We start from the raw sequence: 24,699 nt of genomic DNA, 5'->3' as shown, positions 1-24,699 counted from the left end.
CTTGTCTCCATCTTCAATTACGATTTTGTTTATATGGATACTTTCCCTTTGCATTTTTGTTAGTTTGACTAAGGGTTTGTCTATTGTATTGATTTTATCAAAGAACCAGCTCTTGGTTTCATTGATTCTTTCAATTGTTTTCTTTGATTCTAAATTATTGATTTATGCCCTGAGTTTGATTATTTTCAACTTCTACTCTTCTTGGGTGTTTCTGCTTCTTTTTTGCTAGGGCTTTTAGTGTTCCATTAAGTTGATTGTATGAATTTTTTTTTTTTATGAAGGCTATCCTTTTAGCACTGCTTTTCTTATGTCTCATATGTATGGGTATGCTTTGTCTTCATTTTCATTAAATTCTTAGAAGTTTTTAATTTCTTTATTTTTCTCATATCTGTCCCAGTTGTCATTGAGTACAGCTTTGTTCAATTTCCATATGTGTGTAGGTTTTTTCTTATTTCTATTCTTGTTGAAGTTCAACTTTAGTCCATGGTGGTCTAATAAGGTGGTATCTGTTAAGGTTTGCTATATGACTGACTATATTGTCAATTTTGGAGAAACTTCCATGAGGTGCTGAGAAGAATGTATATTCTTTTGTGTTTGGGTCAAATTTCTTGAGATGTCTATTAGGTCCTTTTGGTTCATAACATGTTAGTTTCCTTATTTTTCCAAGTAGTTTCTGTCTTAATGATCCTTCCATTGGTGAGTGTGGGATGGTGAATACTTTCCATTTAATATTTAGAGTTCAGTGTGTGATTATACCTTTAATAATGTTACTTTTATGAATGTCGGTGTCCTTGTATTGATGATTGTGATGTCATCCTGGTTTAATTTTCCTTTAATAAGTATGATGTGTCCTTCCTGATCTGTTTTGATTAATTTTAGTTAAAGATTTATTTTATTACATATTAGAATTGTCTTTACAGCTCCCATCTTGGGAACCACCACATAAACTAACAGAAAGAAAAGAATCACAATATGATCACCTTTGATGCTGAAAAAACATTTGGCAAGTCCAACATCCATTTATGGTCAAAGTCACACAGAGATCAGGGATACATGCCAAACATCTAAACATAGTAAATGCAACATACAGAAAGCCTATAGCCAACATCAAACTAAAGGGGGGAAACTTAAATCAATTCTGCAGAAATCAGGGACAAGACAAACCTGAATAGAAAACCTATTTCCAGACCTTGACTACCAGGTAATGTCTATCTTTGTGGATAGGTGTGTTCCTTGTATGCAAGAGAATGATGGGTGCTATTTATATGTCCATTTTGTTAGTCTGTGTATTTTTATTGGAGCTTCGAGATTATTGATGTTGAAAAATATTAATGAATAGTGGCTATTAAATAGAACCTTTCATTTGGTGTTGTTTGTGGAACTGTGTTGTATGCTTGTCTGATTTTAGTTTTGCTGTACTGAAGTTATTATATGCTGGGTTTTTTTTTTTTTTTTTTTGTGTGTGTGTGTGTGTTTGTGATGTAGTTAGCCTCCTTGGGTGGTAGCTTTCCTTCTAGTATCTTCTGCAGTGCTGCGTTTGAGCATAGATATTGATGAAATTTGGTTCTATCTTGGAAGATCTTCTTTTCTCCATCTTTGGTAATTGAAAGTTTTGCTGGGAATAGTAGTCTGGACTGGCATCTGTAGTCTCTTGGGGTTTGCAAGATATCTGCAAAGGCCTGTCTGGATTTTATGATCTCTGCTGAGAAACCAGGTGTGATTCTAATAGGTTTGCCTTTATATGTTACTTGACCTTTTTCCATTGCAGCTTTTAATAGTTTTTCTTTGTTCTGTACAATTAGTTTTCTGTATATTTAGTACATTTTGATAATTACATGTTTAGAAGATTTTCCTTTCTAGTCTAATCTATTTGGTGTTCTGTAGGCCTCTTGTATGCTTATAGCCAGTACTTTCTTCTGATTGGGCACATTTCCTCTTATGATTTTGTTGTGTACATTTCCTGGGAGTTGAAGCCTGGAATATTCTCTTTCTTTGACTCATAATTCTTAGGTTTTGTCTTATCATGATATCCTTCATTTCTTGGATGTTTTGGGTAACGATCTTTTTTATATTTAACATTTTCTTTAATGATTTCATCAATATTTTCTATTGTATCTTTTATACCTGGGATTCTTCCCTCCATATCTTGTATTCTTTTCATGGTGCAGGTCGTGTTTTATTCTCTAAGTTCTACTTCCAGGATTTCCTCAATTTGTGCTTTTATTAATTTTTCCATTTTAATCTTCAGATCTTGAACCAATTTTTTAATTTTCTTCACCTCCGTGTTTGCATATTTTCTAAATTTTATCCAGTGCTTTCATTTCCTTTCTGCAGGTCTCTGTCATTGCATCTATAATGGCCTCAATCTGGCTCTTTCTTCTTATATTTCTTTATGGATTTTGTTTCCTCCAATATCAACTTCATAATGAAAGATTTAAGGATATTTTCTTTTGTTTCAATTGTGTTAGACTATCCAGGGTTGATTGCTTTGTAATAACTGGGTTCTAGAGATGTCATATTATTTTGGCTTTTGTTGTCTGTGTTTTCATGCTGGCCTTTGACCATTTGTCTGTCTCTGGCATTGTGTGGTAGTTTCTGGTGTCCTTCACTGGTCATTGGGAGCCACCTCTCAAGACTGTGACACTTTGAGTTGGCTACATTGCTACTGGCTTTCTCTCTCCAAGGTCAATGACATCCCATTGCCCAACCAGTGTACAAAGTCAATGTTCTCAGACTGTGTGCTCACTGAGTTGAGGAGCCTATGGTCAGATATGTCTGCTCTGGTATCAGAAGGTATCTATTCTTCCACAGGAAAGGCTGAGGTTGCAGTACCCTAAACTTCTCAGTCACCTGGTTGTGAGTATGTGCACCTGAGGTAGGAGCTGTGTGTTTTCTTCCAGGAAGGTATCCACTTCACTGGACTGTTGGAGGTTGAGGTTGCAGATGCCACAGAGTGGCAGTGATTGTCAGAGCTGAGGTACTATCTGTGTGTACTGGTCTTGGAAGGTAACCACTTCACAAGAGGGTCTCTGGTTGGGGCACCAAAACCTGTTCCCTGGAAAGCCTTGTAGCATGGTGGTGGTAGTGGGCAACTGAGGCATGAGCTGTGCTACGAGTCTCCATCCCTGGAAGGTAACCACTTCAAAGGAGAGGCTAAAATGTTGACCCTTAACCAATGGTATCTAGAATGTTTCTGCCCAGTGATAATCGGCACTTAGGGTTAGACTGCACTCCATGGGTACTAAGAAGGCCTGAAGCTGAGACATTGTCAGCAGAGGTCCTGCATTTTTCCCAAGGTTTAGTAGAGTGACCTGGGGTTGGAACCGAGAATTTACCATGCTGTGGGTTCATTTCTCACCGGGGAAAGATAAACATTTGGGTTTTGAGGTTCACCACAGGGCTGTCGGTTGGTCTGTTCACACTATTGTCCTGCTATTCAGTTATTGTGCTTACTAGGCACTGCTATCTTGGATCTCCATACATTGTTAGTTCTTAATTTCAATCCTGATAACCCATAATCTTCCTGAATCATGGTGATAGCCTATATAAAAGTACATTTTCAGAGTGTGTGATGTCATGAACAAAAGCCAGTTAAGAAAAGACGTTATGAGATTTGTGACAGCATATTGTACTTTGATCCTGCATTTAATAAGCTATGAAGTTTACCTTGAGATTTCAATAGTTAATGTTGAAGCTGCTCAGGACATGGACAGATGGCATGTGCTCTGGTTTTTAAGGGTAGACTGTTCTCTAGAGGAGATTGACCTTGGTTATGCTTTGGAAGAAAAATTCTTACATATATGTAACATATCTAAACAAAAATTTTTGAGGAATTAAATAAATGTTTACTTCATCACACTTATTCATTTTTTAGTATGTGTTTTTTAATATTAAAGAGAAGATTTGTGATTATATTTTGAAGAATTTATAAAAATTGTATATTTATATATTTTCTTATTATTCTTGAGCAACATGAGATATAATCATTTTTCCATGAAAATGTACAATATATTAGGTGAAAAATATCTGAGAACAAAATAGTCACATAGACATTATTTCACACACTCTGCTAAAGAATTAAGGAAATTTTTAGAACAGAGTTAGAATTTGAATACAAACTTAATTGATTCAAAGTGCTATAATAGTGGGGTTGTAATTCAGAACAACTCACCTGAAAAAAAAATACCAGGAAAAACCAAATAGAGAAAGTACAAAGAATCTTAGAAATGTTGGAGAAATTCAGTGTAGACTAAAGGACTATGAATTTTTAATGTGTGTGTGTGTGTGTGTGTGTGTGTGTGTGTGTGTGTGTGTGTGTGTGTATAACTATGTACATGTCAGTGACATTGCTCACTTTATATATAAGTCTGTTGTCTATAACGATGTTCATAAATTGACTTTTGCAGATGACTTTCAACAGTTCTCCTACCCTATGATCCACCCAGACATATTTGGAACTGTGTTGGATGCAAAAGCTAATGGACTATAAACTATCCAGCCCAAGTTATGCCCTCTTGAGCATATGGTCATGCTGGAAATGCTGAGCATATGCTGGAAATGAATACCTATGTGTAAAGCAATATTATGTCAAGTACCTTGCTGAGATTCCATGCCAATGACAAACATATCCAGTGTAGTTATCAAGTCTGTTGGGGATAAATTTTTTTCTACAGTGAAGAAAGGATCTTATATAAACAATGTGTTATCAAGTGAACAGTGGCACTCTGGGCTATCACCATTGGTAACAGAGGGGGGAAATATGTTTATGTTTAAGCAAAACTTATGTGTGTTCCATGTTCATCTTATGTAATGCATTTTGGCTCAAGTGCTATTACCTGCTTTTAAATCTCCTTACTTAGTTTTTCTCTTATGCAACTTTCTTCTCAGTTTAATAATTCACTTTGAAAAACTATATTCCTTAAATATTTCTAAATTGCCTGAAACTTAGATAAAACAATGTGGCTCATGTTGATATGGCCTTTATTCTTGAATGCTATCTCCTAATATATAAATGGTGAGACCAGCATTGAGCATACTTTATATTTAAGTAGCTTCTACGTTGTGGGATATTTTAGTAGGAAATACTAACATTACTTATAAAATTAAGTCACTACTTCTGAACATGTTCAGAACAATGAATAATACACAATCTAGCCTTCATTTTCTGCACACAAAACACTTGCACATGATTTGCAATTTACCACATTTGAATCTCAACATCTCCTATTCTTAAAATATCAACTCTAAAAAAAAAAAAGAAAAAAGAAAAAAACAAACAAAAAAATCAGATCTAAACAAATAAAATTACCCATAATTCAAAAGTGTCCAGCTGAGAGGCAATAGCTTACAGGTTCCAGAGAGGGGCAGTGGAGAAAACTAGGAACTGGATCAGCACATTTGCTATGCCTATCGGATAGTTCACCCCTCAAGTCCCATATTCCTGCTTGAAACTCTGCTCTGTCACGTTAGGCCATATTAATAATTGTATTACAATGAAGATAGACTAATAAATTAATAGTCAAAATGGCAAATAGTAAATATCAATTTTGAATGTTTATATTTTATCTTGGAAATAGTTCATCTACCCCTGACTATGCAAAACTAGGATACTATGCTAAGGTTTGTAGATTTGTAGCTAACTATCATTTACTATTTTCTTTAAAAGAGCAGTTCAATATTTATATTATATATTATATGTACACTTTATATTTTGTATATTTGTCATATATGTATTAATTTGCCATATAATATATATTTTCCATAACCAGTATATTTACATTTTTCCTAAGAAACAAAACTAAGTGCTTACTTACTTTTTAAAAAATTTTTGTTTGTTTATTTGTTTCTCATAATATATCTTGGCTACAGTTTTCCCCTCCCTCTACCCCAGAGCTAATAGGTCTATGACTATAGCATATCATTTGGAATCCCTTTATCACTATTTTTTTAAAGACTAGTAGTATTTGGTTTTACCATAGGTCTCTGTCATATCTAGTCAAGCAAGTTGTGTGTAGGTTCTATGTCATGGAGTAGGCCTTAAGGCAAATCCGGTCCTCTATAAGGTTAGTGTTTTTTAATTAATGTATTCATATTACATCTCGATTGTTAGCCATTCCCCTGTTTCTTGCCATTCCTCCCTCCCTCCCAATTCCCCCTTCTCCCCTCCCCTATGTCTGTGATTGAGGGAGACCTCCTCCCCATATATATGCTCTTAGAATATCGAGTCTCTTCTTGGTAACTTGCTATCCTTCCTCTGAGTGCCGCCAGGCCTCTCCATCCAGGGGACGTGGTCAGAGAAGGGGCACCAGAGTGCATGCGAGAGTCAGATCTCACTCTCCACTGAACAGTAGAGAATATCCTCTTCATCGGCTAGGTCTTGGTAGGGGTTCGAAGCTTACTGCCTATATTCTCCTTGGATGGTGCCTTAGTTTGAGGAGGATCCCAGAACCCAGATCTGCCTGTCATAAAGTTCTTCTTGTAGGTTTCCAGGACCCTGTGGGTCCTACTATTTCCCCGTTCTTCCATGCTACTCTTGCGTAAAGTCTCAATAGGATGTCCTCTCCTCTGACCCACTTTCTCGGTAAGTAAAGTTTCTCATGGTATGTATCCCTTAGACTAGTGTTTTGATATGAGTGAGTATATACTGTTTGTCTCTTTTTGCTTCTGGGTGAACTCACTCATTATGATAATTTCTAGATCAATCCATTTGTCCACAAATTTCGGGAATTCCTTGTTTTCCATTGCTGAGTAGTTTTCCATAGTGTAAATATACCACAGTTTCTTAGTCCATTCTTCTACTAAGGGACACTTAGGCTGTTTCCATGTTCTGGCTATTATGTATAAAGCAGCTATGAACATGGTTGAGCATATGTCCCTGTTGTGTGGTAGGGCATTTTCTGGGTATATTCCAAGGAGTGGGATAGCTGGGTCTTGAGGAAGCCCTACTCCCATTTTTCTGAGAAAGCACCAGATAGCTTTCCAAAGTGGTTGTACTAGTTTGCATTCTCACCATCAATGAAGGAGTATTCCTCTCTCTCCACATCCTTGCCAACATGTAGTGTCATTTCAGTTTTTGATCTTAGCCATTCTGATGGGTGTAAGATGGAAATTCAGTGTCGTTTTGATTTGCATTTCTCTGATGACTAATGAGGACAAGCATTTCTCAAGTGATTCTCGGCCATTTGATATTCCTATGTTGAGAATTCTCTGTTAAGTTCCAAGCCACATTTTGCAATTGCTATCATTTTTCCATTGAAGAGATTTGGCTTCTTTGTCAAAAATCAAGTGAGCAAATGTGTGTGGATTCATCTCTGGGCCTTCAATTCAATTACATTGATCACCTGCCTATTGCTTTGCCAGTACCATGCTGTTTTAATTACTGTTGCTCTGTAGTACAGCTTGAGATCAGGTATGGAGATTCCTCCAGAGGATCTTTTGTTGTATAGGATTGTTTTTGCTATTTCAGTTTTTTTATTTCTCCATATGAATTTGAGAATTGATCTTTCAATATCTTCAAAATATTTTGTAGGTATTTTGATAGGGATTGCATTGAATCTGTAAATTGCTTTTTGTAAGATGACCATTTTTACTATGTTGATTTTTCCGATCCACGAACAATGTAAATCCCTCCATCTTCTGATGTCATCTTCAATCTCTTTCTTCAGAGGTTTAAAGTTTTTTTTTTTTTTTTTCGAATAAGTCCTTCACTTGCTTGGTTAGAGTTACCCCTAGATATTTTATATTGTTTGTGGCTATCATGAAGGGAATAGTTTTCCTAATTTCTTCCTCTGCCTGTTTGTCATTTCTATACAGGAAAATGACTAACTTTTTTGAGTTTATTTTGTATCCTGCCAATTTGCTGAAGGTGTTTATCAGCTGTAAGAGTTCTCTGGTGGAATTTTGGGGGTCACTTATATACACTATTATATCATCAGCAAATAGGGATAATTTGACTTCTTCCTTTCCCATTTGGATCCGCTTGATTTCCTTTTGATGTCTTATTGCTCTGGCTAGAACTTCGAGAACTATATTGAAGAGATATCGGGACAGAGAGCAGCCTTGTCTGGTTCCTGATTTTAGAGGGATTTCCTTGAGTATCTCTCCATTTACTTTAATGTTGGCTGTTGGTTTGCTGTATATAGCCTTTATTATGTTTAGGTAAGTGCCTTGTAGTACCAGTCTCTCCAGAACTTTAAACATAAACGGGTGTTGAATTTTGTCAAATGCTTTTTCTGCCTCTAAAGAGATGATCATGTGGTTTTTCTCTTTCAGTTTGTTTATATGGTGTATTACATTGATGTATTTCCATATGTTAAACCATCCCTGCATGCCTGGAATGAAGCCTACCTGGTCATGGTGAATGATGTCTTTGATATGCTGTTGTATTCGCTTTGAGAGTATTTTGTTGAGTATTTTTGCATCAGTGTTCATAAGAGAAATTGGTTTGAAATTCTCTTTTTTTTTTTGTTGGTTCTTTGTGAGGCTTAGGTATCAATGTGACTGTGGCCTCATAGAAGTAATTTGGTAATATTCTGTCTAATTCTATCTTTCGGAATAGCTTGAATAGTATTGGTATTAGCTCCTCTTTGAAGGACTGGTAGAATTCTGTGCTGAAACCATGTGGCCCTGGCCTTTTTTTGGTTGGGAGACTATCAATGGTTGCTTCTATTTCTTTAGGCGAAATAGGGCTAATTAATTTGTTTATCTGGTCTTGATTCAATTTTGGCAAATGGAATCAGTCGAAAAATTTGTCCATTTCCGTTAAATTTTCGAATTTTATGGCATAAATGTCTTTAAAGTAGGTTCTTAGGATTCTTTGTATTTCCTCGGTGTCTGTTGTTATATCTCCCTTTTCATTTCTGAATTTGTTAGTTTGGATAGTGTTTTTCTGTCTTTTAGTTAGATTGGCTAATTGTTTGTCTATCTTGTTAATTTTCTCAAAAACCAGCTCTTGGTTTTGTTGATTCTTTGGATTATTCTCTTTGTATCTAATTTATTGATTTCAGCCCTGAGTTTGATTATTTCTAGGTGTCTCCTCCTCTTGGGTGTTTCTGCTTCTTCTTTTAGTAGAGCTTCCAGATGTGTTGTTAAGTTGTTTATGTGGGACGATTCCTTTTTCTTTTTAAAGGCACTTAGTGTTATGAATTTTCCTCTTAGCACTGCTTTCAATGTGTCCCACAAATTTGGGTATGTTGTTCCATCATTTTCATTGAATTTCATGAAGTCTTTTATTTCTTCCCTTATTTCTTCCCTTATTTCTTCCGTAACCCATGTGTCATTAAGTAGAAAGTTGTTTAGTTTCCACGTGTTAGTATGCTTTTTGTTATTTCTGTTGTTGTTGAAGTCCAGCCTTAGACCATGGTGATCTGATAAGATACAAGGTATTATTTCAATCTTCTTGTATCTGTTGAGGTTTGCTTCATGACCAAGTATGTGATCAATTTTAGAGAACGTTTCATGTAGTGCTGAGAAAAGGTATAATCCTTTGCGTTTGGGGGGAAAGTTCTGTAGATATCTGTTAGATCCATTTGATTCATGACATTGGTTAATGAGGTTATTTCCCAGCTTAATTTTTGAATAAAAGACCTATCCTTGAGTGAAAGTGGGGTGTTGAAGTCTCCCACTATTAATGTGTGGGTATCGATGAGTGGGGCAAGCTTTGTTAATAACTCTTTTACAAATGTGGGTGCCCTTATATTCAGAGCATAGATGTTCAAAATTGTGATGTCTTCTTGGTTGACTTTAACTTTGACGAGTATAAAGTGTCCGTCCTCATCTCTTTTGATCAACTTTGGTTGAAAGTCTATTTTATTAAATATTAGAATGGCTACCCCAGCTTGTTTCTTGTGACCATTTGCTTGGAATATTTTTCCCAATCTTTTACTCTGAGGCAATGTGTGTTTGTGGTTGAGATGTGTTTTTTGAATGCAGAAGAATGTTGGGTCATGTTTATGAATCCACTCAGTTAGTCTGTGTCTTTTTATTGGAGAATTGAGAATATTGACGTTAAGAGATATTAATGACCAGAGATTGGTAAGTCCCTTCATTTTTGGTATTTGTAACAGTCGAGATTTTGTGAGGTTGTGATTTTGCAATGTTATAGTTACCTATTTCCTATATAGTTTTGGTTGTAGTTTGACCAGTTGGGGTGGAGTTTTCCTTCTTGTAACTTCTTTAAAGCCGGATTTGTGGCTAGGTACTGTTTTTCTTCTGTGTGTTCCTGTATCATAGCTTCCATTTTTATCTTCATTTCTTGAACTGTTTTTATGATTTCCTTCATTTGGTTATTTATATTTTTCTGAAATTCTTCAAGTGCCTCTTTATATTACTCTTTTAAGTCTTCAGCCCTCTTGTTTGCCTCCTCCTGCATTTGTTTACAGATTTTATTTGTTTCTTCCATTATCATCTTATTTACTAAGGACTTGAGGTAATTTTCTAGACTATCCATTGTTGTTAGGTTCTCCAGGTTGCTTTCATTGGGAATGCTGGGATCTGGAGATGCCAAACTATTTTTGTTTTTGTCAGCGTTCTTTCGCTGTCCTCTTGTCATTTTGATGGCTCTGATGATGGAAGGTATTTTGTAGTGACGTTCGCTGGTTGAGAGTGGTTAATTGATGACTGATTATAGGTCAGGTGATCTTGCCTGTGGGGATCAGGGAGTATTTCTGTGGAACAGGCAGGTGATCCAGTTTCACTCCTGATGATTTTTCTGTGCACCGTGGGCTCCAGGCTGAGTCAGCAAAAGTAGATTTCTGTTTGGACTTTACTGCTGTAATTCAGATCAGCAGTTTTTGAGACCTAGAACAAGATCCGCACACAAACGTTATCGTTGTGTAGGTTGATCCCAGATTCCTGTCCTTTCTGTGGCTTTGTAATCAAGACCCCAGGTAGATCAGATCTTCTCGGGGTGTAGCTGTCTTTTAGCTCTGTCTCTATACCCTGTAGGAGGTGTCTAGCCTTTCCCAGACCTTTATGCCTGGAGGGACCAAGGTTGCTATAGGTCAACAATTAGACACTGCAAGCAAGATGCACGTTTTGTCTCCTGATAACGTGAGAGTGCCTGCATTGCTTGGGCCAGGTGCCCCACTAGGCTCTCTCTTTCTGGGAGTGCAGGGTCAGTGCCTTGCGGCTGGGCCAGGTGCCCCACTAAGCTCTCTCATTCTGGGAGTGCAGGGCCAGTGCCTTGCAGCTGGGCTTCTAGGAACAATAGGATTGCAGAATTCTGTGGGTCGCCCGCAGAACCAGGTCTTCCCGCTGGGCTATGATGCTCCACTACCGCTCTAGGTCAGCAATTAGATACTGCAAACATGACCTACCCATGTCTTGTCTCCCGATAACGTGAGAGTGGCTGCCTTGTTTGGACCAGGTGCCCCGCTAGGCTCTCTCATTCTGGGAGTGCAGGGCCAGTGCCATGCGGCTAGGTGGCTGGGAAAAATAGGGTTGCAGAGCTCTGGCAGTCTTCCATGGAACCAGGTCTTCCTGCAGGGCTATGATGCTCCGCTATCGCTCTAGGCAAGACCCACGTCTCCCGATAGGCCTGTGGAAGCAGTCCAAGCTGATTTCTCACTGCCGCTGTCTGCAGGCTCAGTCTACTCTGATCGGTGTTAGGTTGGGCCCTGGATGGCCAGCAAGCTGCAGTCCCACTTTAGCTGTCTCTGTTGGGTCCCACTACCTGTATTTCCACTCGGTCTAGGTGGGTGACCTCCACAGTTTGGGGTGGTGTGGAAGGAAGAATCCTAGGGCAGATTCACCCTCTTTACTGAGACTCCTCTGGCTGGGGACTCCGGAAAATCCCCTCCCCAAGCAGCAAGTCTCTGCTTTATATGCCAGCTGCAGTTTACATGTGGATTCAGTTCCAGAGTTTGGGGAGTACCTTTAGCACCTCTGGGATGTTGCTTGTCCCAGGGGGGGTAGGCCCCCTCTTTGGTCTGTGCTTTTGGGGCTCTACTCACTACAGTTCTCAAGGTCCAGCAATCTGTGGCTGCACTTATGTCCTTGGTCTCCTTGGAGTAGATCAGATACATGGCTTATTGGTCGACGCCATCTTGGAATCCCCCTGCTTAGTTACTCTTAACTGAATAAGAGCAAACATATAACAGAAGATATACTAGATATCTCAAAAGATTTTCTTTTTCTGGTTTAAGAGACATAGTATTTTTCTATACTTGTCCAAAAAGCACTGAAGGACACTTTTATAGAATCATTTTTAACTCATGAATCAGGTATTTCTAACCCATGGCCAAAAACATCAGCCAAGAGTAGTTATGAATGATGCCCTACACAGAGTCATAAATTTATGTAGCTATTGGGAGCTTTCTATGTATTTTCTTTGTAATTATGCAATGGGATGCTTAGACTGGAAAAAAGAACACTGTAGACCTTTACTAAGAAAAAAAATTTGTGTTACCACACACTCAAATATTATCCAAACACCAAGACAGAGCACAATGAGGTTTGCCTTATATTCATATTTTAGACCGAATTTTACCCTATTGTAACAAACATTCCACATTGGTTACTTTACTTCCATGAGGCCATGACATTATTAAATTGTGGCTATAAGAAGGCTACAAGAATGCTTTGATTTCGAGGGCCAATAATGAGATCTGAAAGCCATATGCAGACTTACACTGACAATGATTAGGTTACAATGCTCAATTCTTGCATGTCAACTGTGTAGATGACAACTTGTGTTACAATGATGTTTTCACATGAGATATGTTAAGGAGGAATCTTTAACTAAGAAACTTGTTTCATTTTGTTCTTACTGTTTTATCACATGAGACAAGTAATCAGTGTATAGCTGAAGCTTACCTGTTGCTTAGACTCCAGGTGTTTATATCAGTAACATGAACTATGCTTGCAAAAGTTCTAGTGTTTAATAAAAATAATGCATTATGCTTAACTTTTGTGAGAAAGTAAAAAGAAGATATACTGTAAGTTAATATTTGTTGTATAGCAGTTTCTTCTGAATCTAAATACTCCCTTGAGAAGGAGAACACAAAATTTACATTTGTAGGAAAGGAAACTCTTGCATATTGCAGCTTATATACAACAGAAGTGAACTACTCTGAGGGAAGAGAGTCTGAAAAGTGACCTGCCAGTATAGAGTCTCCAACACACTGAGCTGCCTACAATTTCTGCAGAGATCTCCATTGCTGTTTTCATGAGTTGTCACTGATGTGGGAGTGTGCATTTCAGTGACCCAGCTGCGTTTGTGTTACATCTGTTCCAAAAGGAACCATTCACTCATATTCCTATTTATAACCGCAGTAAAAACTTATTGATTCAGCAAGTTTGACATTCATGCAAGTTTTATTTAGGTTGTCATGAGTTCCTTTTCTGGAACAAGAAGACTTGAACATGGTACATCTTCCTGGAGAAAGTCACATGATACAGTTTAATGTCTTTTTAAAATAACTTCTGTATTATTCCGTTCACATTCTAAGTAATTTTTATCAGTAGTAAAACAATGTGGAATATTGTGAAGGCAATGTTGGAATAAGTGTTACGGTATTTGCTGTTTTCTTTTTAGTTTCTGATTTTTGCTTTTTCAAATATTAAGGTTTTAAATTAGTCAGGATTCTCTAGAGAAACAGGAACAATGTGTTGAACTTATCAAATCAGTTTACCTTAAGACAGTAACAGCAGAGTCACAACTAGAGGTAGAGAAATCAGTAGTTAGTCAGTCCTCAAGGCTTGGAGTCTCAGAAGTGGGAGTAGTCTCACAGTCAATTTCTCTAACTGGGGATGGGAGTGGAGAATCATAGAGGCTGATGGCCTCAGTAATACCATTCTGGCATGAAGAACTTTGAAACTTCCTGAAGATGTAGTTCTTAGTTGAAAAAAATCTGAAAATTGTAGTTCTGATGTCAGTGAAGGAATCAGCATTAACTGCAAGAGGAAAAGTCAGTTTGGTAGGAAGAGGGAAGTCCAAGAGAGAAAAAGACAAGAAAGCTTTTTCCTGCCATAGCCTTTTTATCTGGAGGGCTACAGAGTGTGCCTCCAACAATCACAGTAGGTGGTCATCGTGATCCTCCCTGCATAGGTGAAGGAAAGCAGGGGTAGGTTCAGGTAAGAGTCTCTAGCAAGTGTTTCCAGATTGTAGCATCTTGACTTTAAGAGTAAAAATATTCTGACATTTCTATTTAGTCAGATGTTTCTAGTCTAGAAACATTGTCTGAATGAAAAAGCCTTGAGATTTTAGCTTAGTGTACTATTATCATTATTTAAACTACTAGGTTCAGGTAACAATAGTAACTAAAATGATTTTTAAGATTCAAGGATATAGTTATGTTTAACAGTCTTCTTCTTGCATAAGTGTAACAATGTAAGAAAGTATTTTTATACTCTATATTCTTATAAGATCAAGGGTCACATAAAACTTTTATGTCAGTGGTACTAGGAAGATATCCACATAGGAATGGCATGTGCCATCTTCACCAGGATCAAAATCTCCACTCAGAAAAAAGGGTATATTCCCTATAAAAGTAAATGTGACAAGATACCACATTAGAATGGTGCTGCACAGCACGGACATTTTGTACTTGGTGAAAACTTGATGATTTACATGTTGATGTCCATAAGGTTCCATGGCAAACAAACTGAATTCTTGATTCTTTTACTATGTCATTTCTAGTCCTGATTCCCCTCATTCTTATTCTGGAATTTTAATTTTTCTCTTTTATAGAATTGAATGCTATGAATAATTTAATATTTATTCAATATCTGCTTTGCCTTTGTTTGAACTCAATTCTCTTCGTGTGTAGTACATGTTTAGCAATCAACCATAATTACAACAGGCAAGTTGAATGCACATCTCTGGAACTATGGCATACTACAAAGCAACACACCTTTCCCTAATACCATCATAATGCTGTTCAAAAGGCAATACCTATTGCACAGTTTAACTCAAAAAGTTTGTTTGATATCTGCACTCTTAGTTTTTTCATAAGTTGTATATATAGACACTCATAAAACAATCATATGAGTTAAGGCTGCTGAAAACTGTGACCTTTTATGACAGAAACTTTGTGATTAAAATTTGTTGCATGGTGACAGCTTGTCCACTCATACTCTAATATCCTGCTTGGGAACAGTGGTGGATTTAATCAAAGAGACATGTTTTCTTTGGTTAGAGCTCTGTCATTTCACATCACAGTCATAGCCAGAGACATGCAAATATGTCTGTACCCAACTATTTTTTACATTATCTATCAAATATTATCCATCTAAAACTGAACATGCATCATTAGTCACTAAAGAAATCCATGCATTTTTACAAAGTGAATCAAATAGAGTTTTCAATAAACACAATGATAAAGACATCTGACTTGCCTTTTGCCACTCCATGAAGGTGATGTTTTTGTATTTTAACCACATATTTTGATTGGTATATTTTCTCATAAACAATCCCACTGGAATATAGGCAGAATTGTCAAAATGTCCTGAAATTTTCCCAACAAGTGAAAACAAAGCACAATTAAATCTCTCAAATGTTTGGATGACAATAAGTACTCCAACCTGCATAGAAATCTGAAAAAATTTGCTAGAATAATGATTTATATATTGAACAAGAGCTGTGCTGCTTGAAGACATGGAAAGTGGCTATTGATATCTATTGATTCATGATAAAAAAAGTACTTAGTTGCATTTAATAAATTAAAAAATTTGGGTTATTGTCACAATTAATAAAAATATAAATGCAATGTTAAATTAACACAGCAAATATAAATAAGCAGTTAACATACAGATGGTAATAACAAGATTCATTTACTTTTCTTATATGTATATAGGAGTGCACACCATTTATATTTTGTACATCTTCTATGAAGGGAATAAGGTATTTCAGTAGAACTATGTTATAATTTTAACCCAATAAACATTTTTTTGGTAATTGGCTAGCAAAACGTTTTTGATCTGCTATTGTCAATGGCATACACAAGTCATTGTTTTAAACTGAGCCAAGGACAAAGACTGAGGGGAAATTCTGTCTCAGCAGAGAAGTGTGTTTTGATTGCTGTACATCAGTGAAGAAGTTTCTAGTCAAAGAGATTTTAATTTTCAATGCTCTTTACTTAAATACACTGGAAGGGCAGCCATGCATTGTAAAAAAATGTTCTCAGTATTGAAATGTGTAATATACTAATGCTTGTTTGGATTCCTATAAGCCCTGAGGGTCAGTGATTTTCATCAAATGACAAAAATTCTAGGCAACTATTAAATGTGGCTATGAATTTCTGGTGACTTCAAAATATGTACACAGCTTTTTAACAGCTCTATCATATTTAATAACCTATTAACTTTACTTAGCTCTCTGAATACTTAACTATTAAGTAATCAATATGCAGATGGTAATAAAGAATACTGAAGTCACCCAAGCTCCACTTAATATTTGGCTATGAGTCTTTGCATCAGTTTCCATTATTTGCTAGGTGAAGCCTCTGTGAGTACATCTATGCTGGCCTTCTGTATGCATGTACAGCAGAATATTATTAATAGTGTAAAATGGGAGCAGGAGCTGTTTCTGACTACAATGCCTGCCTTTGGATCAGTTTCTCCCAACTAGGCTACTTTTTCTAGTGTCAATAGGAAAAGATACACCTAATCTTACTACAACTTGATATGCCAAGGCTGCTTGATGTACAAAGGAGGCCTCTCATTTTTTTCAGAAGAAAGACAGGAGAGATATATGTGGGGAAGAAAGGGGAGATGAGAGGGAGAGACTATGAGCAAAGGAGAGAGGAGAAGCTGTGGTCATGTTATACAGTAAACAAATAAATGAATAAAAAAAACTAAAGTCAAATGAAAACAAGGTAAATTTTTGTTTGTGAAGAGAGAGTGAAATGGTCTGGCATCTGCTTGTTTCAGCTAATTATTTTAAGTAGTTATCAGTTAACTTATTTTTTATCATTGCCATATTCTTAGCATACATAGTTATTGCCACATTACCAATTATCAAAACTTCTTCTCTAAGAAAATGTAGGTTTTATCAGAGGAAACCATGATAATTATTTTTCTGATGTGATACTTGTTTTCAAAGGAAAAAGAAGTTTAGAACAGGTTTCAGTACACAGTCTTGTTAGTATTTTAGATAAACCTCATACTTTCTTGAAGATGTGCTTTCTTGCAGTAGTACAGTATAGCTTTTGCAATAGCTGGGATCCAATAATTGAGTTAGATGCTTTGTGGGTGATAAATCTAAGTTAGATTCATACATGATTTATGCAGATGATAAGATAGGAAGACAAAACAAAAGAAAACTAAATAAAGAATAACAATATTCTTTGACTGCAAGTACATGAGTGAGAAAAAAAACAACATTTTCCCATCTTATTTCTTTTTTTTTTTTTCTACATTCAGTTGTCATGAACTCTGCATCACTGTCTCCCACTTTTGAGATTTCTCCTACATTGCTGACAAAAGCTGAAATTCCCCAGGATCTCTCGCCTCATATGGAGAGTGGCTTATAATATGGCAGCAGGACACCAATATGAAAATTTTAGAGCAAATGAAAGAGATGCCATTTTCCCCACATTCAGGGGTGAGCACATTGGACAAAAATCCATGAGCAGCTGGGGGTTTCTATTAAGCAACATTTGTACTAACGATGATGATTGAAATAAAAGGCAGAACTTTGACAGGGACTGTTGACTTTGAAAAGGGCTTCAAGGAGAGATGACCTTAGATATTTTTGTCCAAACTGGGTGAAAATTTGGAATTCCATGGGTTAGATCTCCAGGCTAATAATCTTGGTGACATTTTGAACTTTTTCCCTTAAAACCTCCTTAATGACTATCAGCCTCTTACTCTAATTTTAAACTGTATATTTAATACATATTCTTTATGTAGATTTAGCTACAGGAAAAATAAAGCTTTATTCCTTCAGATAGAAGATCAAAGTTATGTACTAATTAAAATTGTAATTTAAGTGAAGGCTTTCGTGGGACATGCCCCTTGGGCTAGTATGCAGATATAAGTGAGTATATACCATTTGATTCTTTCTGCTTCTGGGTTAACTCACTCATTATGATCATTTCTAGCTCAATCTATTTATCCACAAATTTCGGGAATTCCTTGTTTTTAATAGCTGAGTAGTATTCCATAGTGTATATGTACCACAGTTTCTTTATGCACTCTTCTACTGAGGGACACTTAGGCTGTTTCCTTGTTCTGGCTATTATGAATAAGGCTGCTATGAACATGGTTGAGCAAATTTTCTTGTTGTGTGCTGGAGTACCAGGAAACGGGGACAGAGGGGAGGGCATCCTATTGGGACTCTAAATGAGAGACGCATGGGAGAATAGCAAAATAAAAGGATCCAGAGGGTCCTAGAAATCTACAAGTAGAACAATATGATAGGCAGATTTGGGCCCAGGGATCCCGCTCAAACTAAGGCACCAGCCAAGGACAATACAGGAGGTAAACTTTAAACCTCTTCCCAGATCTAGCCAATGGTCAGAATATTCTCCACAGTTGAGTGGAGAGTGTGATATGACTTTCTCACGTACTCTGGTGCCTCACATTTGACCATGTCCCCTGGAGGGGGAGATCTGGTGGCACTCAGAGGAAGGACAGCAAGTAGCCAAGAAGAGACTTGATACCCTATGAGAATATACAGGGGAGGTAATCCCCCTCAGGAACAGTCATAGGGGAGGGGAATAATAGGAAAATGGAGGGGATGAGGGGGGAATGGGAGGATACAAGGGATGGGATAAACATTGAGATGTAACAAGAATAAATTAATAAAAAAATAAAATAAAATTGTAATTTAAGGATAGTCTCAGAAAATTTTGAACTTTAATCAGAAGAAGTTTATCTTTATATGTTTCTTATATAATAAGTGTGGTTCTGAATAATGGGATAGATATCATTGGTTAAAAGTTATTCTCTAGGTCCCTGGTATTAAGAAGCCCTTATTTCTGCAGGGAGAAACGTAATTGGTGAGGAATTCACAAAAGTTGTCATTAATGTACTATGAAACCCAGCTAGGACAAGAAGTTAGATGAAGAAAAAAAAAAAAAAAGATGAGTATTGACTGAATGGAAAAGATAAGAAAATAATTTTATAAATGTATTTTATTGATGGTAACATCCAAATCAAAAGTATACCATTTAGTATGGAGGATTTCAGAAGGAAATAAGACAACTAATGTCTGCTTGTGGATTGTTCATTATTACACATGATAATCAAGTAAGATATATATTATATAAATCTAGGTAATACAGGAAAAGGGGTAGCATTGAGGAAAGCATAGAGTCATTGGATATGTGCAACATATCCAAAAATAGCCAATAGAATTGTCAAGGTAGAATTCTTGTCACAGTGAACATTTATTGTACTGGTCTAGAGAGCTTGACTGAGCAGGTGGGAAGCTACCTCCAGGACAATGACAAAGATTCCATTTTGCCCCTATATCAGCACACAAGAAAAAAATGAGGTACTCTGCTAATATAATGATCAATTATGATCACCAAGAGAGCCTGGGATGCTATTTCACAGGAGAGGTGCAAAATAATACAGCTGGAATATATTATATTTCTCAAAGTATCACCATATTTGCTCTTAAGGCCAGTGGAGAATTATAGTGCTGTCAGCAGGATGGATGATAGGCAAGACCGTAGGAATTAAATATTTAACACTAATAAGTAGAGAGTCATAGCCAACTAGTTACTAGGAATGGACAAACAGGGTATGAAGAGGAGACTGTTTAATAAAGTTACAAATACCTAATATCAACATGAAAAAAAGAAAAACATCCAGTTTCCATTTCAAAAGGACATTCTAACTGTACAAAAGTTCACTATGTTGAATAGTCTTTAAGTCAGAATAATTTTGATATATAGTAATGTTTTTATTTGTGAAATTTTATAATAAAAATTTTTTAAATAAATAAAAAAATATCGACAGTGCTTTCACGCAGCTACTCTTGCCCCTATGTAATTCAGACATTTTGGCTATGCTAGTCTCTTGCTCAAGAATGCCCCTCTCAATCTGTAGCTTCTTTCATCTGATATTCCCTCCCTTCCTTACAGTGTGACTTGGGGACATGTACACTCTGGACTCTCACCAATGCTCCTGCCTCTGGCTATGCTCTCCCTTATGTCTACCACAAACTTCCTCTTCCACTCTAAGAGCAGTCCTTCCTTGTTTAAATTTTTCATTCACATTCCATTCCCTCCCCCCAAAAAAAAAACAACAACAAAAAACAAAACAAGCAAATAAGCAAGTAAGCTAGCTTTTGGGATTAAGTTCAGTGTCTGCAATAACATATACTCAGTGACATTCTATTGGAGAAAAGAGAATTGCCCTTATCAAGCAGCAATCAATTGCCACTAAAATTAGAAAAAAAATTTAAAAATCCTTTTAATTTAGTATAGTTACTTGATATTTAAATTGTATTACATTTCTTCAGATATAATTAATCACACCATTCCCCTCTTCAGCCTATGTAATGTTACCTGTTTGTAATTTTTCTGTGGAGATCATTTGATATCAGAAAAAAATTGTCTTTCCCTGGGGAAGACAATTTCTCCCACTTTTAACAATCTTTATTTGCCTGGTTTTCATTGTCTGGAGTTGAGGCCTTGAAGGCTTTCTCCATCCTCTTAGATATGACTATTTGTATTATCCTTCTGCATCTCATGTTTAGGCAGTCATTTTAGTAATACTTTATAGGTATAGTGTCTGACATAACTTGAAGACACAGTCTCACAAGAAGCACACTGATCCTCTGGCTCCTACTATCTTTTCTGCCCTTCTTCAGCAATGTTACCTGGGCCTTTGGTGCAGGAGTATTTATTGATGTAACTGTATCAGTTTATTGCTTGTTTTTACTGATAAAGCACATCTGTTGTCATGATTGGGAAGAAATTCTTTCTTGTATTTTTTGAACAATGGAGTAATCAGTTATGTTATTCTGAAGTAAATAAGAGGTTCCAGTCAAATATTGATTGAATTATAAAACTTCTTAGAGTTTGTGTTTTCCTTTAAAATGTCTTTTTGCTTGGAGTTAATAGAAACATTATGTTCATTTGTATGTTTTTAAAAATACTGTTGTCACTACTTATACACTGGTATTATCTTTAAAAAAATCGATGTGAATATTCTGTTCACAAAATACAAATTTAGAGATAAATCTAATCTTCTTTGAATGTATACATAGATACATATTTATACATGCCACCTCTATCCATATACAACTCAATTTATTGTACATGCTATTGCAGTGTAAATTCATCCTAAAATTCATTGGAAAGCTTTGAGACATCAGAAAGAATTAAAAATGTGTTCATACATTAAATAGAGTTCCTTTGCCTCCTATATTTTCTTCTTTTATGTTCATTTTCCTGTCATTGTCAGTCTTCATCATAACAGCAACACCTATTAAAATTCAGTATATATTATATGACTAATAAGTGCTTTTGTGTTTTTGGAGAACAACATTGCTTCCCCTCAATATTTAGTATTTATTAAGGAGATAAAAATAAATTTAAACTAAGTACAACTGACTAATATTCTCATTGTACATAGTAATAACAGGAAATGAAGAATTTTGAGTGAGAAACCCTTGAGGAATTTTCACAAAATGGATAATCATTAAGTCATTTAAAAGTTACCTATGTGTTTGTTTTCAATATATCACATTCTCTTTTTTCTAGCTTTCTGGAGTTTTCTATACATTATATTTTTTATATAAAGGTTTTGTGGATTGGGAGAATAGCACTATTAGAATATCTCTGCCTCCAATGTAGGTCCCACAGTTAAAGGAAAGGAAAAGGCAATAAAATTGCCATTCTTCAGACACCCAGTACCTCCTTAAAAATACTTTCTAGTTATTTCTGAAGATATATATGCCAACACTTGGCATGTTGCTCATTTGTCTGCATACATGAGGACTAAGTATTTTAGATACATGGAATTCACTCAAATCCATGCATATTCTACTTAATTATGTTGATTCTGAATGTGGATCGATGGTTTTTATATTAATGGAAGTAAACCATTCACAAATGCAGCTTTTGACACAGAGGATAGGATAAATGAAGTTAGCTACTGAAGTATAGCAGGTATACAGATTTAGGTTGAAACTACACTGTGTTTCTTACCCTAGGTGGAATATTTCTATTTTTTTTAATTTAAGTAATTTATTCAAATTACATTTTAGTTGTTATCCCCTCACTTGTATCTTCCTGTTCCCTCCCACCTCCCTCTTTCACCTTCTCCCACTCCCCTATGTTTGTGACAGAAGGGGACCTCCTTCCTCACCATATGACCACAGCCTATCAGGTCTCATGCTGGTAGCCTGCTTAAATAGTACAGAGCTTTAAATCTCTATCAGTGTGGGACTGGAATGATCGCTGACTCAGTAGTGAAAAAGATTAAAAGTTCTTCTAGAGAACCCAGGATTAATTCCTAGCTCTTCATGGAGACTCACTTTCATTTGTAACTCTAGTTCTAGTGGTTATAATGTCATCTTCTGGCCTCCTCAGGCACTGCATACACACAATGTACATACAAACACACATAAAACAACTAGTGGCTAGTTTTAACTGAGTCTACCAACGTGTTTGATTCTTCTATGGTTTTCTCTAAATTAAATTTGTTGCTTTTCTAAATAGGCACATCAGACCAAATATTTACATGTCCTGTATGTGCACTAGAAAGTAGAAAGGAGATGTGCTATTTGAACAGCTGACCACTTTTAAAACCAGTTCAGAATATCTTCACAAAGGTCAAAGTTCACCACTTGAAAAAGTAACCAGTAAATATTGCTTATTATTTGGGCCAGCTTTTATTTCAATAAATAATAAAGTATTAAGTAACTCTCTTTTTTTCCTACATTATATTTCTCTTAGAGGCCTATTACCATGCATTTGGCCTCTGTTTAGAAGTGAACTTGAATGTTGCAGGATTTGAATCAGGAAATAATTATTTTCACATAACAATGATATATATTGATTCATTGATTGATTTATAATTATAAGCATTTCTGAGTATATCTCTGTGGATATTCTCATGCTCATGTAAGTGCCTACCAAGCCCAGAATAGAGAGACAGATTTCATGGAGCTAGAGATGTGAGCCCTTTGATGTGCATTACTGGAACAGAAGGTGAATTTTTGTCAAGAGCTATGTGCTGTATTTAATATTTTTGTTTATTTAAAATTTGTACATTAGGTGTGCATGTGTGTCTGTGTAGGGGTATGTGCTATCATCACATGAGCAGGTATATTCTTTAATGGTAAGTTATTTATTTACTCACTTCCTTATCCAGGTTTTGGCCACACACTTGTTTACTATAAGAATGCATGTTAAGATTAAGCAGAACTTCTAGGAGTCTGTACTTCCAACTTGTTAAACTCAATCTTATTTCTGACACTTCCCAACAGACTCTAGCTAAGCTTGACCTTGAGCTTCTATGTGGTTCTCTTGCCTTTGCTTGCTACATTGATGTAGGAACATTAGGATAACAGAAGAACAGTATCACACACCTGGCTTCAATATGTTAAAGAATAGAAGCCAAGTGAGTCATATGGTTTATATGGCTAGTGTTTTCCCAGTCAAACCACCTCTCTGTGATCACTAACAGTTACATTTTCTACTACTGATCTCTATTAATAGTTGCTCATTGGAAGACAGTAGAACTGCATCCTAGCTGTCAGCATCCCAAGTATCATATGTCTCACTGTATTGCAATCACTAACAGTTACATTTTTTCTACTAGTGACTTCTATTCAGCCATTCCTTTTTGGGGATATTGTTCTTTATTTCAAACTGCATTCTAGGTTTCAGAACCCTCATTATAATATGCATCATTTTATTTTCAAGAATTGAGTTATGCCATGTAAAACTCAGATTATTTTTAGAACCTCATATTACCTAAATTTAAATACAAAAGATAAATTGAGTATCATTATCTCACAAAACATGAAAATGTTTTCTGATGTTTCTGAATATCAGTATAAAGAGTAACAGGTTATTTATGGGCACATGGGAGACTATGTAAAGAGCACAATCACAGCATTCACATTCCTTATGTGTGGCCTGGCATTAAGGCAACTCAATCCTGCAAAGTATCTCTTCATCTGCAAAGCTGATATCTGCAATTGCATTAAGGAGGAGGACAGATGGTATCTTCCTTTACCATATCACTGGTAGCTAAATATACAGATACTTTGAGAAATAGTACATTGATTTATATTTATTCTATGCAGTAAATGACTGAGATCACAGAATTTCCTACAAGGAGGTTTTGTTTAAGGGATTTACAATTCTGCAAAGAAACAAAGTGACTGTTCCTGAGGGAAGTACACTTGTTAGCAACAGAAGGCTTTTCACTCAAGGCCTTTGTTCCTAGTTTCAACATTTTGCCTAAGACTACTTGATAAGATCCCTGCTTTGATAATCATTTGGGAAGTAGTAAGCTCCAATGTTTGTAAATCTAAGGAAGTAAAGTGCTAATGCAAGGAACATATTCTCACTCTGAAATATGTTATACTGTTGCTGAGACAATTTTTCCTATAACAGAAGGGAGCTGCAAGGGTTAAGTTGCTAAATTATTTCCCTGATTCTTTGTCTTTCTTCCTTTCCAGTTTTAAAATAAATTAAAAAATGCAGAACCCATAAGATTAATTGATCATATTCATGTATCATAAGATTTTAGAAATCTTCAAATGAAATTACATGTTCTGCAAATACA

This window comes from Acomys russatus, chromosome 6 (genome assembly GCF_903995435.1).
Source record: "Acomys russatus chromosome 6, mAcoRus1.1, whole genome shotgun sequence".
NCBI classification, from domain to species: domain Eukaryota; kingdom Metazoa; phylum Chordata; class Mammalia; order Rodentia; family Muridae; genus Acomys; species Acomys russatus.
The sequence above is the reverse complement of the archived record's forward strand: the minus strand, read 5'-3'. Positions refer to the sequence as shown.